We start from the raw sequence: 16423 nt of genomic DNA on the forward strand, positions 1-16423 counted from the left end.
CCCAGCAGCAGCAGCTCCCTGACCACGCCGGTAACGCCGGCCAGAGACCCTCGGGAAGGGGGTTTTCCCCGGGGGGTTGCAGGCTGGGGGCAGTTTTCCTCCCTTCCCCTTGCCTGGAGCAGCAGCGAGGGTGCCCGGGATGCTCCAGCCCCCCCATGTCCTGCAGGGATGGGGGGGAAGGGCTGAGCTTGGGATGTGCCGTGGATGGAGCCCGGGATGGAGTCGGACACACGGCTGCCCCTCCGCTGGCTCCTGGCTGGCAGCTGCTGCCCAGCCTTCCCTTCATCCCCTGCCAAAATGTGTCTGGGGGGTGTTGTGTGTCCCCCCCACCCCTTTAATCCCGAGTCTGACAGCTCATGGGGCCGGTGCCTGCAATCCCCCCACACTCAGCATCACGCAGGGGGGGTGCTGGGGCTGTGTCGGGCTCGGCTGGGGGGCTTGGCTCTCCCCCTCCCCACACTGACAGACCCCCCCAGCTCCAAATGCCACCCGGGGCCGTGGGTTTGAGCCCCTTGGCTGTTCACACAGTGTGGGGAGTGGGGGGTCAGCAGGCCCGGTGTCAGGAGACGCCAGCCCAGGCCCTGCCTGGGGTCCACGCGGAGCTGCCGTGGCGGCAGGACGATGCTCCAGGCCGGCTGGAGACAGGGTTGTGGCACCCCAGAGCGATGGGATCTCTGTAAGGTGTTCAGGTGACTGAGCCCTGTCCTGGGTGGAGGGGCCAGCAGTGGGCCAAGCCCCTTCCCAGGGGGCTGCCCACGGGTGGTCCTGGCCACCGCTGCTGCTCCCGCACCGTCAGCGTGGTGCTGGAGGCCTTCCAGCTCCCTTTCCCTTGGCTCCCTGCTGTCCCCATCCTCTCCATCCATCCCCTGCCATGCTGCTGTCCTACCTGGGACCTTTCCCCAGCTCCACCACCCCCTCCCCAGACACCTCACTGCTACGGGAGGGTCCCAGGTCCATCCCCACGCTCACCACAGCATCCCAGCCGTGCTCCCACAGCGGGGCCGTGTGTCCCAGGGGAGCACTGTCACCCCCCCTCTGAGCCCAGCAGAGAGCAAGGGCTGCGACTGCCGTTGCCAAGCCAAGGCCAGCTTGCACATTCCCCAGGACGGCCTCCGGTCCAACAGTCACTGCCTGTTCCCAGTGGCACCCAGTCCCATATCACCATGCCAATCCCAGATCCCAGCACCACGGCTGGCCCCGCGCTTTCCATCCCTACCCACCTTCCCAGGCTGGGGCACCCCTGCCTGCACCCCCTTGATCCCCCCTGGTGCTCTGCAGACTTTGGCACGCTCAGCTTTGCCTCCCCAGGGAGCAGGAGCCCGGCTGTGCCATGGGACCTGTCATCCCTGTGCCCCAGCAGCGTGTGCCCCTGGCTCTGGCACGTGCCACTGTGCCCTCAGCCTGCACCCCACGGCACAGCCAGCGTCGAGGTGGGGACCAGGGGGTGAGAGATGCACCCCACGCGGGGCTGAGCCGGGCTGGGGCAGGGCTGGGGGCTCTGGGTAACCCGCTCACCCCCTGGATAACCCCCAAGCTGCCATGGGTGGGGGTGTGGGTGTCCCCCCGTTTTCCCCAGGGCTCTCTGCAGGGGGTTCCTCCATCCCCTGGGCAGACAGAAGCCGGGTGCAGCTCCCCCAGGCCTGGCTGCCGTTCAGGCCTTGACTTTGGCCGGCGCCTGGGAGCGCACCGGGCTCCGGCTGGGCTTGGCTGGGGAGCCGGGCCCGGTGCCAGCGGCCTGCCTAACCCCAGAGCCCGGCCCGCGGCCCGGCCCAGCCGCCATCACGGGCAGCACCGTGCCGGCCGGGATGAGCCGGCCCGGGCACAGGCCGCAACCCTTCCCGGGCTGCAGCGAGCGGCCTGGCCTGGGACAGACACACACAGTCGGGTCATGCAGATGGTGGGGGATGGCTGAGCCCAGAATCCCCAGTCCTGGCCCCGCAAGGGTGCGGGCTCAGGGAGAAAGGGGTGCTGGGGATCACAGGAATCACAGGGTTGGAGGAGACCTTTGAAGATCCTCCAGTCCAACCATCCCTGTCCTGTGCTGCCCCAGCTCCCTGAGCACCTCATCTCCCCTCTGTTCAACACCCCCAGGGCTGGGGACTCAGCCCCCTCCCTGGGCAGCCTGTGCCACAGCCCCACAACTCTGCCAGGGAAGAACTTTGCCCTCCCAGCTGAGCTGACCCTGCCCTGGGGCAGCTTGAGCCCATTGCCCCTTGTCCCATCTCCTGGCCCCTGGCTGCAGAGACCATCGCCCACCTCTCTGCACCCTCCCTTCAGGCAGCTGTGGGTGGTGATCGGGATGGAGCTGACTGCTTTGGTACCAGGAGTTTCCAACAGTTCCAGGTGCTTCGGCTGTCGGGGGGCAGAGGTGGAGCTGTGAGGGGGCAGCAGTGCAGGGTGGGTGCTGGCTGGCCCCCTGCACCCCTTTCTGCAGGGACATGGGAGAAAGGCTGGGGTGCAGGGCCCCACGTTCAGTGTCTGCAGCCCTTTGCACACACAGCCCGGCCCGCTGCACGCTCCTGACCCAGGGTTACCACTCCCAAAGAGAGGGGACAGGGAGGGGTGCAGGGATCTGGAGGCACAAGGATCTGAGGGGTGCAAGGATCTGTGGGTACAGAGTTCTGGGGGTGCAGGTTATCTGGTCTGCAGGGCTCTGGGCTTGCAGATATCTGGGGGTGCAGGGATTGGGGGCAGGGATCTGGGGGTGCAGGGATCTGGGGAGGTGCACAGATCTAGGGGTGCAGAGATCTGGGAGTGCAGGTTATCTAGTCTGCAGGGATCTGGGGGTGCAGGGGTGTGGAGGTTCAGGGATTTTAGGCAGGGATCTGGGGGCACAAGAATCTGGGGGTGCAGAGGTCTAGGGGTACATGTTATCTGGGGTTAGGGATCTGGGGGTGCAGAGATCTGGGGGTGCAGAGATTGAGGGCAGGGATCTGGGGGTGCAGAGATCCAGGGGTGCATGTTATCTGGGGCTAGGGATCTGGAGGTGCAGAGATCTGGGGGTGCAGGGATCAGGGGGTGCAGGGATCAGGGGGTGCAGGGATCAGGGGTTGCAGGGATCTGGGGGTGCAGGAGATGTGCACAAGGACCTGTCCCTCCCCAGTGCCCTCCTGGGCCCCAACGGTCCTTGCAGAGGGCCCGGGATTTGGGAGCCCCAGGAGTGCTCCCCCACCTTTGCAGACACCCCCAGCACCCCCATCCCGGGGTGGGGGGCCCATCAGCACGGGCTGCGGTGTCTGCAGGCGTCAGGCCCTGCATGACCCCTCCTGCCTGGCCCGGAGCCGGAGCCTGGGCAGTGCCGGGCGAAGTCCGGGAGCCGGGACGTGCAGTGGCCTCCCACAGCACCACTCCCCAGATAAACCAGCAGTAAAAGCTTAAAACCCAACTTTGGCCCATTTAACAGCCGCGTGGAGCCCTAAACCAGCCCACGAGTGGCATTTGCATGAGGAAACACGTCCCTCCCTGGCTGGGACACCCTCCTGGAGCCTCCCCAGCAGACACCGGCTCCCTCTGGTCCCGCTGGGATGGTTCCAGTTTGCTGCAGGCTCTGAGGTTTGATGGGGAAGCCCCAGGGAGGGGCCTGAGTGTGTCATGTGTGTGTCATGTGTGTGTCATGTGTGTGTGTGTCCCCGTGCAAAACCGCCCCGTGCTGGGGAGCGGGGTGACGGGGCGCTGGGCTTAGGTGGCAGGTGGGTCACCTGGGGACAGGGCAGGGAGCTTCTGGGAGTTTCGTTTCCCTCCAGCCCCTACCCAGCAGGGAAAGGGGTTAATGATTGATGAACCTGGGGGTGCAAAGGGAAGGAGGAGGGCTGGGTGGGACGGGCAGCGTGGGAACGAGCGGAGCGGCCGTTGGCTGGAACGGGGCCGGTTGGCTTTGATGCTCTTGGAGGTGTTTCCCCACCTGAGAGGTATTGGGATTTAATTGGAAGGTGGGTTTTAAACCCATCCACCAACCCAGGAATCTCATTTTCAAGTCACCAGCCGAGTTTTGAAGAGGGATTTCAACCCACCTGGGGACCCCTGGTTCCTCCTCAGCTCTTTTTCCAAGCGGTTCTCCCTTCTCCAAAAAAAACCCTCATCAAGGTAATGAATGTTGCCTGTAGGTTGTTTATTTGCTGCTTTGCATCGTGTCCTCAGCCCAGTTGGTAGCTGGGCATCACTTCTCCATTTGGCAGAGGGGATAAATAGGGAGATGGGCTGATCCTGAGCTGCTCTGTGTGGCTGAGGATCGGGGGGGGGGGGGGGGAGATGAAGCCCACAGAGCTCAGAAAAGTCTTTTTAAGGTTTGGGCATCATTAAAACCCCACCCAATAAATTCATAATTAACAATAATCATAATTTTGCACTATTAAAATTAACAATAGAATCCCAGACTGGTCTGGGCTGGGAGGGACCCCAAGGATCACAGAGCTCCAACCCCCTGCCACAGGCAGGGACACCAACCTCCAGCCCTGGAGCTACACAAGGTTGCCCAGGGCCCCAGCCAACCTGGCCTGGAACACCCCCAGAGATGGGGCACCCACCCCCTCTATGGGCAGCCCCTTCCAGCCCCTCACCACTCTCTCTGCAAACAACTTCCCCCCAATCTCTCCTCTCCCCCTTCCCTCCTCCAGCTTCACTCCAGCCCCTTGTCCTGCCAGTCTCTGCCCTTTAACAAGCTGATTCCCCTCCTGTTCCTCTGCTCCCTTCAGGGACTGGGAGGCTGCAGTGAGGTCCCCCCACAGCCTTCTCTTCTCCAGGCTGACCCAGCCCAGCTCCCTCAGCCTCTCTCCCTAGGGGAGCTGCTCCAGCCCCCTGAGCATCTCCGGGGCTCCTCTGACCCCTCTCCACCAGCCCCACATCTTCCTTGTGCTGGGGCCCCAGCTCTGGACACAGGACTCCAGCTGGGGAGGGCAGAGCAGAGAGGGACAATCCCCTCCCTGTCCCTGCTGCCCCCCCTCTGCTGATGGAGCCCAGGATCCCATCGCCCTTCCCAGCTGCAGGAGCCACTGCTGCTCAGGGGAAGTTTCTCATCCCCCATGACCCCCAGGTCCTTCTCCTCAGGGCTGCTCTCCAGGAGCTCTTCTCCCAGCCTGGAGCTGTGTCTGGGATTCTTCCAGCCCAAGTGCACATCGTGTCGTGACACGATGCCCATCCCAGGGTGTGATGTCAAGGATTGACTTGTGGGGTTTTTTTGGGGTGCTGCTGGTCACCTGCATCCCATGTCAAACACCCAGCTTAGTGGGATGCAGGAGATGCTGACACCCCCCCTCCCCTCCCTGGGAAGGACCCAGGCTGGGAAATTGGAGGAAAAAGGGGTGAGAAACCTTCCCTGTGGTGACAGGAGGGGTGGGATGGAGGTGAGAACATCCCTTCTGGATGAGTCCCCATCAAACCTGTCCCTCTGGCACAGGGAAGTGGCTGCAGCCCCCAGGGAGGGGGGGATGCAGAGCCCTAGCTCAGCTTCTCTGCTCCCCCCCCACCCCCAGCCCAGAAGCAATTTAGGAGGAATCAGAGGGGATGAAACATGCAGAAAGCACAGGAACTGGTGCTCCAGGGTACGTGGAATGAGCTGCTTCCTGGCTGGCTCATGGAGCAGCAATGTCCTGGGGGGCAGGGTGGGGGGGGTCCCCACTCCCCTGCTCACCCCCTTGTCGTGGCTGTACCCACAGAGTGGGGGAGGACCTGCACCTCTGGGGGTGCTGCAGAGACCTGGGGGTCCCTGGGGACAGCAGGATGCCAGTGCCCAGCAATGTGGCTAAGAATGCCGATGGCATCCTGGGGTGTAGTAAAGGGGGTGGTTAGGAGGTTGAGGGGTCCTTCTCCCCCTCTGCTCTGCCCTGCTGAGACCCCACCTGGAATGTTGTGCCCAGTTCTGGGTCCCTCAGCTCCAGAAGGACACAGAACTCCTTGGAAGAGCCCAGCACAGGGACACCAAGGTGATGGAGGGAGTGGAACCCCTTCCTTCTGGGGAGAGGCTGAGGGAGCCGGGCCCCTGTATCCTGGAGGCCACTCCACATTCACGTGTTACAGGAACTTTTAAATTAATTTGCAGGTTTTTGCCTCTATTTCTCTGCTCAGGAGCAGCCTCTGGGCAGGAGATGGTTGGCTCTGGTTGAGTTGCAGTGATTACCCTGTTTGTGTGTGCTCAGGCAAAGCAGTTTCCACCTGGGGATTCCTGTCTGCACCGTGCTGGAGCTGGGCAAAGCCTGAGTTTCCATGGGTCCCCTAGGGAGAGAGGCTGAGGGAGCTGGGCTGGGTCAGCCTGGAGAAGAGAAGGCTGTGGGGGGACCTCACTGCAGCCTCCCAGTCCCTGAAGGGACCCCAGGAACAGGAGGGGAATCAGCTTGTTAAAGGGCAGAGACTGGCAGGACAAGGGGCTGGAGTGAAGCTGGAGGAGGGAAGGGGGAGAGGAGAGACTGGGGGGAAGTTGTTTGCAGAGAGAGTGGTGAGGGGCTGGAAGGGGCTGCCCAGAGAGGGGGTGGGTGCCCCATCCCTGGGGGTGTTCAAGGCCAGGTTGGCTGGGGCCCTGGGCAACCTTGTGTAGCTCCAGGGCTGGAGGTTGGTGTCCCTGCCTGTGGCAGGGGGCTGGAGCCCACCCAGGGATTTGGGGCCCCTCACTGGCTGGGCAGGGAGCCCCTTTGCAGGGCAGGGAACTGGGGAAACCTCCGGAGCTGCCAGCCAGGGCTGAACAACAGCCCCAGGGCTTGTTTGGGCTGCAGAGCCCGGGCAGGGCAGGCAGCCCACGCCGGCTCTGCAGCAGCTCCTCAGCAGAGAGCTGCAGCTCCTCTGCCTGTAATCACCCTAATGAGGGGTTGTCTCGCCGAGCTGCAGCAGAGGCAGGTCCCTGACCTGCTTTCGGTGCCTTTGATCTTGCTTCTCCCGAGCTTCCTCAGCCGGGTGAGCCCGCTGCAGGCACAGCCCAGCGTGTGCAGCCCGACAGCGCCCAGCACTGGCTGCAGCCCACGGCCCGTGCCCGAGCCCTGCCCTGCTCACCCGCACCACGTACCCAGGGAGTGCCAGCACCCCAAGGAGTGCCAGCACCCCAAACAGTGGCAGCATCCCAAGGAGGAGCAGCATCCCAACCAGTGGCAGCATCCCAACCAGTAGCAGCATCCCAAGGAGTAGCAGCATCCCAAGGAGTGGCAGCATCCCAAGGAGTGGCAGCATCCCAACCAGCGGCAGCATCCCAGGGAGTGCCAGCATCCCAACCAGCAGCAGCATCCCAACCAGCAGCAGCATCCCAACCAGCAGCAGCATCCCAAGGAGCAGCAGCATCCCAACCAGCAGCAGCATCCCAGGGAGTGGCAGCATCGGTGTTAACACACGGTGCTGAGGGGGAGGTGATGCCTTCCACACACTCGTGACACACGAGGTTTGCTGTGTGGAGCTGCTGCTCTTGCACATCACAGAGTCACAGAGCTGTAGGGGTGGGAAGGGGCCTCCAGAGCCCATGGGGTCCAACCCCCTGCCCAAGCAGGGTCCCTAGGACAGGGCAGGGCTGGAATCTCTCCAGAGAAGGAGACTCCACACCCCCTGGGCAGCCTGTCCCAGGGCTCCCTCACCCTCCCCATCTGCTTGGAAATCCACGTTTGTTCCGAGCTCCTGGGATGCTCTGGAGATTCCCCTCGCTGGTTCCTGGCCTCCCTGGTACCTCCACAGAGGTTTCAGCCCTGCTGAGAGGAGCTGGTGGCCACCAGAGGCTGCTGTGGTGGGGAAAACCACGTCGGTGCTGCCCTGCTGATGTGGACGAGGGGGGCAGGATCCCACTGCTGCTGATGCAGGATGCTCCAGGGCTCTGCTTCCTTCAGGAGCAAGGCCGGTCCCACGGATGCTGCTCCCTGCCAGGAGCTCAGAGCACTGCAGCATCCCTTGCTGCAAAGCTGCCGCCTCTCCCCTCGCTCCGAAGCAGCTCTGTGCTCTTTGGGAAAGGGTGGGAGGAGGGACCCAGCCCCCTGCACCCCGCTGCGGGCTGCTGCTTGGGAGTTCAGCCCCCCCTGCCCGCTCAGGGGATGGGGATGGTGTAGGGACCCCTCTGCACAGTGGAGCAGCCGGTCCCTGGGTGTGTGTTGCTGTGGGGCCGGGGCTGGTGCTGAGCAAGGGGCAGGAGGAGGATTTGGGGTGCAGAGCCCTGGCCAGCCCTTGACACAGGCTTTGGCTTGACCTTGTCGGGCAGCACGTGCAGAGCTTGTTTAAACCAAACACAGAGGAGCAAATAAGAGCCTCAGCCAACCTCCCAGGACCTCTCCTCCCTCCACAGGGCTCTGCTCCCCCCGGGAACAGCAGCAGGAGGCAGGGAGAAGCAGGCAGGGAGAAGCAGGCAGGGCCAGGGGCCTGGGGGCCCTGCCCGGTGTGCAAACAGCCATGGCAGAGCACAGGCTGCTCCTGGGCTGGGCTGGGCTCAGGCACAGGGGCTGGCCCTGCCCCAGCCCGGCTCACTTGGGTTTGAAAGTCATCTGCAGGGACAAGGAGGGAAAGACAAACACAAGGGCTGGCTGGTGTGCAGGACAGGCCCCTCGCATGGGAGGGCTGGGGGAGTGTGGGGGGCAGAGAGGCATCGGCACACCCAGCCCGGAGACGGATGGGGCGGCAGGACAAGGGGGTCTGGGGGTTTCCATTGGTGTCCCTGGGAAAGTGCTGGTGCAGGAGGGAGAGCTGCAGGGCAGAGGTGAGGGAGAGCTGGGCTCAGGGTAATGAGGCTCCTCGGACCCACTCGAGGGGCTGGGGTCTGCAGCGCTCTCTGGGAACACCGGCACCCACCAGCTGCACTGTCACCCCAGCTGAACGTGCAGAGAAGTATCACTTCTTGAGTAACACCCTCACAAGGCAGGGCAGAGCTTTCCCTTTCCTGGATCACTGCGTTTCCCTACCAGCCCAGAAGTATTTCACAGGCTGGTCTGGGTTGGGAGGGACCCCAAGGGTCCCAGAGCTCCAACCCCCTGCCCCAGGCAGGGACACCAACCTCCAGCCTGGAGCTACACAAGGTTGCCCAGGGCCCCAGCCAACCTGGCCTGGAACACCCCCAGGGATGGGGCACCCACCCCCTCTCTGGGCAGCCCCTTCCAGCCCCTCACCACTCTCTCTGCAAAGAGCTTCCCCCTGCTTATTTCTGCTTCCATGGAGTGTTGGGAGGTGATGGACGTGCCTGGGGTCCCTCTGGACATCCCATGCTGCAGCACAGGTCAGCTGGGTGCGGTGCTGGGTGCCCTGAGGCTGGGGGAGCTGCCAGCTCACAGATGTCATTCCTGCTCCTCATCCCCACGCAGCTGCTGGGAGGGAAGCTGTGTCTCCCTCAACGCAGCCTCAGAAATACCCTCCTGCTTGTTCCCTGCCCTCTGTGTGCTCTGTAGGACAAAAAGGCCCTTTCTGTTCCTGCGACAGCTGAACCCAGGGCTCTGCAGGGCTGCTGAGGGGACAGGAGGCTGAGCCCCTGGCTGGGGAGGAAGGCGAGCAGCAGGCTGAGGATGAGGATGGTGAGCACAGCCTCTCCACAGCCCCAGCACCAGGCAAGGTGGCCGTGGGGTGACTCAGGGACGTGTCTCCTGCTCCTGGTGCGTGGCAGCTCGTCCCACCGCAGTGTCCCTGCCAAGCTGTTGGCTCAGCAGCCCGGCCCAGCTCTGCCACCACCTGCAGCAGCAGCAGCAGCAGCGACCGCCCTCCACACCCTGCAGCTCCCCAGTCCCACTGGGATCCAGGCAGGCAAACAGGACGGGCTGGTTTTCAGCAGGGAGTGGGGCTTGGTGCTGCTGCCTGGGCAGCCGGCGGGGCTGGGAGGCAGCTTCATCCTCACAGCTGCTTCCCCAGTGGGACTGGGACTGGGTGAAGCTCTCCCAGGGAGCCTGTGTGACTGGGTGAAGCTCTCCCAGGCAGCCTGTGGGACTGGGTGAAGCTCTCCCAGACAGCCTGTGTGACTGGGTGAAGCTCTCCCAGGCAGCCTGTGTGACTGGGTGAAGCTCTCCCAGACAGCCTATGTGACTGGGTGAAGCTCTCCCAGGCAGCCTGTGTGGCTCTGGGGTGCATCAACATCAACAGGGGGGTATGAGTGTCCTACAGACAGAGCCAGGCCAGGCTTTGACCCTCCTCCATCCATTCTGGTGGTGAGTCAGGCTGCTGCAAAGACACGTCCTGCCTGCTCAGCACGGCTCTGAGCTCAGCCTGCAGCCAAACCTCTACCTTGGGGATGCTGGATCCGAAAGGCCCAGCACCCTGCTGCCCACACTGCCAGGCAGGATGGTGGTGGGGATGCAGGCAGGGCAGGATGCAGCCCCATGCCAGGGGTCTCAGGCTGCTCTGCTTCGTTCTCAGAGGAGCAGCACCAGCTCCAAAGCACCCAGGGTGGGTCCAGCCCTGTGACTGGGGATGGGGACAGGCTGTCCAGGCACCCAGGCTCCTGGGTGTGTGGGAGTCCAAGTGTCAGGGCTGTTCCTAAATGACTCTCAGGGATGGTGGAACCCTGCAGGCATCTGACTCCCCCCCGAAACACTGAAGAAGGAGGCTGTGGGTGGGTGTGAGCAGCAACTCCGGTGCAAGCACTGGAATGGGCTGTACAGGGGGTGTGGAGTCTCCTTCTCTGGAGAGATTCCAGCCCCATCTGGACAGCAACCTGTGTGCCCTGTCCTAGGGACCCTGCTTTGGCAGGGGGTTGGACCCCATGGGCTCTGGGGGTCCCTTCCAGCCCCTGTGATTCTGGGATTCTCTGATGTAAAGAGGTGACATCCAGAGTGTATCGTTTCCCAACTGGTTTCCTTTTGGGACACAGGGGGCCATGGGCAGCCTCTGCTCAGTGTCTGTGGGGACAGGACAAGGGGCGATGGGCTCAAGTTGCAGCACAGGGAGTTCCCCCCCAGTCTGGGGAAGAACTTCTTCCCAGTGAGGGTGAGGGAGCCCTGGGACAGGCTGCCCAGGGGGTGTGGAGTCTCCTTCTCTGGAGAGATTCCAGCCCTGCCCTGTCCTAGGGACCCTGCTTGGGCAGGGGGTTGGACCCCATGGGCTCTGGGGGTCCCTCCCAACCCCTGTGATCTGTGATTCTATGATTCTGTGATTCTACAAGGGGCTGAGCTGTTGAAAGCGCTGGGGAAGGTGCAGAGGAAATGTAACTCCCAGCACCGGAGCTGCTGCTGAAAGCTCAGGGCCGTGCAACCAGGGGAGCTGCAATCGTGGTTTAACGTATTCCCCTTCCCACAGGGCTGCAGCACAAACCCACCCAGCCTGACAAAAACTAACACAGGGCCTGGGGAGGGGGGGGAACCCTCAGCCTGTCTCCCTCTGCCCCCAGCCAGCCCCTCCGGCCCCCGTTGCGGCTGCGGGCGCAGCCCTGGGGATGCTGTGCCAGCAGCAGCAGCGTGGGAGGCAGCAGCAGGAGAGGCAGAAAGCGGCTGTGTCAGCTCCAGCCGGGATGGGAACCTGCCCCTGGAAGCAGGAGGCAGTTGTAGCTTGCAGGGAGGAGAAGTTTTCTGCCCAGTTACTGCCTGGCCCAGCGGGTTTCACTGGGAGGCGTCCCAGTCTTCCCAGCACGGCTGCACACACACAGCTGCTGGCTGTCTCACTAAGGGGCACGTGGATTTTGTGTGTGTGTGTGTCCCCTCTACTTTCCCCTCAGTAATAACCCTGGGAAGAGGTGCAGGGGGTCTGGCTGCAAGGTGGGGACCCCCGGGCAGGGGGGCTCTGTGGGAGCCGAGCAGGGTGCCTGTGGTATTGAAGCTGTGGAGGCACCCAGACCCCAGCACCCCTCCTGAGCCTTTGAGGAAGGGGAAACATTTCTCTCTCCTCTTTTCCTTCTCTCTCTTCTCAGATGAGGAAGGATCATTTTTTTTTGTATCAAAAACAGTGTGGCCAGTAGGTCTGGGGAGGGGATTGTGCCCCTGGACTGGGCACTGGTGAGGCTGCACCTCCAGTGCTGGGTCCAGTTCTGGGCTCCTCAGCATCAGAAGGACAGGGAGGTCCTGGAGCGAGTGCAGAGAAGGGCAACCAGGCTGGGGAAGGGGCTGGAGGGCAAATCCTCTGAGGAGCAGCTGAGGGAGCTGGGGGCGTTGAGCCTGGAGAAGAGGAGGCTGAGGGGAGCCCTTCTCCCCACCTCCCCTGCCCTGCCAGGAGGGTGCAGAGAGGTGGGCGATGGTCTCTGCAGCCAGGGGCCAGGAGATGGGACAAGGGGCAATGGGCTCAAGCTGCCCCAGGGCAGGGTCAGCTCAGCTGGGAGGGCAAAGTTCTTCCCTGGCAGAGTTGTGGGGCTGTGGCACAGGCTGCCCAGGGAGGGGGCTGAGTCCCCAGCCCTGGGGGTGTTTAACAGAGGGGAGATGAGGTGCTCAGGGAGCTGGGGCAGCACAGGACAGGGGTGGTTGGACTCCATGGTCTTGAAGGGCTTTTCCAGCCCGGGGATTCTGGGATTCTGAGGCAAAGCCCAGGGTTGGTGCTATGGGAGTTGTTTGATGGGGGCAGCCACAGCTCCTGCAGACCCCAACCCTCCTGGCACCCCCTTTGCACAGCCCCAGGGCCTCAGGAGCAATGGGGAAGGGGTGGGTTGAGGGGAGCTCAGAGAAACAAGCTGTGCAGGCGATAAAAGCAGTGTTTGGTGTACCTGACCTTCTGCTTTGTGAAGTTCCAGAGCTGGTTTTCTAGGCTAAAAATACCTTTTACCTTGACTGCTGCTGAGGAGGAACGCTGGCTGGGCAGGTTGTTTAGGATTCAGGGGAGGGAAGTTCAGGCAGAGCTCAATTAGCCTGGCTTAATTTACAAGCAGAGTCCTGTGCTGCTGTGATGTGCTTCGCTTGCCTGTTGCATGTTTGAATGCACAGACCAGTCCTGGGCTGCTTTGTTTTGCCCTGCACGTACTTAATGGAGGAGCAGTGGTGTCGTTCACGTGTTCACAGCCCTCCTCAGAGTGAAACTGCTGGGTTTTCTGCTCCCAAGAGAGCATCCAGTCCTGTGCTGAGCTGAGCAGGGTACGTGGGAGGATAAAGCTGTGTGACACCCATCGTGTGGCTTCTGGTAAGCTCTGCCTGACGTCTCCTGGTCATCGCTGTCACCCTCCTGCCCAGCGCTGCTTCACCCTGGGAGCTCTTCTCTGAAGGGATCTGCCCAGCAGGAACGTGCTGGTGCAAACAGCTCTGTAACAAGGGCTCTTGTGTTCCTGCTACCTGCTGCAGTCACTGCGATGAGCAAGCAGGAGGTATCCCAGTCACAGATCACAGGGGTGGGAAGGGACCCCCAGGGCCCATGGGGTCCAACCCCCTGCCCAAGCAGGGTCCCTAGGACAGGGCAGGGCTGGAATCTCTCCAGAGAAGGAGACTCCACACCCCCTGGGCAGCCTGTCCCAGGGCTCCCTCACCCTCACTGGGAAGAAGTTCTTCCCCACATTGGGGGGGAACTCCCTGTGCTCCAGCTTGAGCCCATCGCCCCTTGTCCTGTCCCCACAGACACTGAGCAGAGGCTGCCCATGTCCCCCTGTGTCCCACCCTTCAGCTATTGATAAACACTGATCAGATCCCCTCTCAGGCTTCTTCTCTGCAGGCTGAACAGCCCCAGCTCCCTCAGCCTTTCCTCCCAGGGGAGATGCTCAGCCACCACACTGCACTTTGATGGTGCAATGCAAAGTCCTAGCAGAAGTTCCAGTCTCTGGCAGTCTTCTTGCTGTCTTCCTCCAGCTTCCACCTGCTCCAGAGTCCTGGCACTGCATGTTTTGCTTACAAAAAGTGCCAGGAGTAGGTCAATTTTCCCTCTTCCTGCTGGGCCGTCTCTGCTGATGCCACAGGATGGCCATAGAGCCTCTCTGTGTGGATGGTCGGTACCTCCACGAAGCAAATGGAAAATCCAAGAGGGAAAAAAACCTGCTGGAACAGACTGAAGAAGAAGTTGGTAAGTTATTCTGTGGTGTGGGATGATTATGTGATACCTCAAGTTCTTCTCACTGGTCAGAAGTCCCGGCCACACTTGACTCTTTGGAAGCAAAAGGCACTTTTCCTGTAGAAAAATCACAGTGTTTTGGATGGCCTAGGAAAGGATCCAGCTCAAACCCCCCCCAACACCAACCAAGCACCTTCCTCCTTGTCCATACGTTGTGTATTCTGACAGCAAAGTAACACATCTGGCTGGAGAACAACCAGCAAACCCCATTTATAAAGGTTTTTAAGTTCCAAGTTAGGATTAAAGCCCAACTTGGGAATGGAGCAAGGGCCTAACCGGGAGCAAGGGCCCAACCTGGAGCAAGGGCCCAACCCGGAGCAAGGGCCCAACCCGGAGCAAGGGCCCAACCGGGAGCAAGGGCCCAACCCGGAGCAAGGGCCTAACCGGGAGCAAGGGCCCAACCCGGAGCAAGGGCCCAACCCGGAGCAAGGGCCCAACCTGGAGCAAGGGCCTAACCGGGAGCAAGGGCCCAACCCGGAGCAAGGGCCTAACCGGGAGCAAGGGCCCAACCCGGAGCAAGGGCCCAACCTGGAGCAAGGGCCCAACCGGGAGCAAGGGCCCAACCGGGAGCAAGGGCCTAACCAGGAGCAAGGGCCCAACCTGGAGCAAGGGCCCAACCGGGAGCAAGGGCCCAACCGGGAGCAAGGGCCTAACTGGGAGCAAGGGCCCAACCGGGAACAAGGGCCCAACCGGGAGCAAGGGCCTAACCCGGAGCAAGGGCCTAACCTGGAGCAAGGGCCTAACCTGGAGCAAGGGCCCAACCGGGAGCAAGGGCCCAACCGGGAGCAAGGGCCTAACCGAATCCTTCCCCCTGCCCCTGCCTTGCTGCATTTCCTACTCTTGCTTAACAAGCACAGGCAGCAGCTGCTGGCAAGGCTTGGAAAGAGCACAAGTGTAGCGTGTCAGGGAGCACTCCGGGCCTCTTTTGGTCAGCAGTGCCCGAGCAGCTCCTTGGGCCGGTTATCTATAGGCCGGCTCCGGCCAAGGAGCCTGGCGTGTCCCGGCCATAAATAGCCCCCCGGCCACCCGCTGCGGTGGGTGCTGGACGTGTTGGGTTTGTTCCAGGGTGAAATGCTAACCCGGGGCTCTGCCGTGCAGCAGAACCACAGCAGCTTGCCCAGCGTCCCATGGCAGCTCCTGGGAGCTGTGTGGGTGGGTGTGAATTAACCCCTTGCTGTCTGCTCGCGCCTGACGGCGGCAGCAGCATTAATGAGTGTCCTGAGCCCCATGTGTGGGGGTTTTGGTGGTTTGGAAGCCCTAATATAAAAGTGACAGCCTGGATTCAGCCTGGAGAAGAGAAGGCTGTGGGGGGACCTCACTGCAGCCTCCCAGTCCCTGAAGGGACCCCAGGAACAGGAGGGGAATCAGCTTGTTAAAGGGCAGAGACTGGCAGGACAAGGGGGCTGGAGTGAAGCTGGAGGAGGGAAGGGGGAGAGGAGAGACTGGGGGTAAGTTGTTTGCAGAGAGGGTGGTGAGGGGCTGGAAGGGGCTGCCCAGAGAGGGGGTGGGTGCCCCATCCCTGGGGGTGTTCAAGGCCAGGTTGGCTGGGGCCCTGGGCAACCTTGTGTAGCTCCAGGGCTGGAGGTTGGTGTCCCTGCCTGTGGCAGGGGGTTGGAGCTCTGGGACCCTTGGGGTCCCTCCCAGCCCAGACCAGCCTGTGATTCTATGATTAGCAGCAGAAGTGCTGAGTTAACAGCCTTTGGCTATTTAATTCCCAGGAAATAGCTGTCTGCTGTTCACATCTCCTGTCCTGACAGCAGTTCAGCATCGCTGAGCCTGCATGGATGCTTCTCCAGCAGGAAACTTTGCCTGCATTTGGAGCAGCAATGCCCTGGACCTGGCCATCTGCCCTTCCCTCAGCCATCTGCAGCACGATATCTGTCCTCATGGGCCCGGACACGAGGAGGTGCAATGCCCTGGTGCAGCCTCCATGCTACCAGGAGCCGGGCACCCCGCAGAGCTCCGGCAGCAGCCCGTGCCTGTGCCATGAGGAGCAGCTGGGGCTGTTTCCCCCCAAAGCAATGCACCCCGGGGCTTGCCTGCAGTTCCAGAGAGCAGAATCTGCAGCATCTCAGCCCAAAACAAACCGTGGGAAGTGTTTTCCTGCTCCCCAGGTGTAGGAAGCCAGGCTGCTTGGCTCTGCTGCTCACAAAGCCACTGGTTTGACTTGAACGTGTACCACACTGGCAGGAGGGCAGTGTTAGGACTCTCCCTGGCTGTGAAGGGTTCCTGTGAGTTTAGAAATGTGTTTTAGGGCCTGAAAGCTGTGAAATGCATTCAGCTGACAACAGTTGTGTGGACTCTTGACCTGTGCAGTTATGTCTGTTGCAGACAGCACACAGGGTGCTGCCAGAGCACGTGACAGTCCCTAGAGGAGCTGGTCCTTCCTACCACGCAGCCCACAGCTCCTCTTCCTTGCTGTGCAGAACCACAGGTCTGGCTGTGGGGGACTGTGTCCACGTGATCATAGAATCACAGAATCCCAGCCTGGTCTGGGTTGGGAGGGACCCCAAGGGTCCCAGAGCTCCAACCCCCTGCCACAGGT

Source organism: Gallinula chloropus, assembly GCF_964237585.1.
Source record: "Gallinula chloropus genome assembly, chromosome: 6".
In the NCBI taxonomy this organism is placed as follows: domain Eukaryota; kingdom Metazoa; phylum Chordata; class Aves; order Gruiformes; family Rallidae; genus Gallinula; species Gallinula chloropus.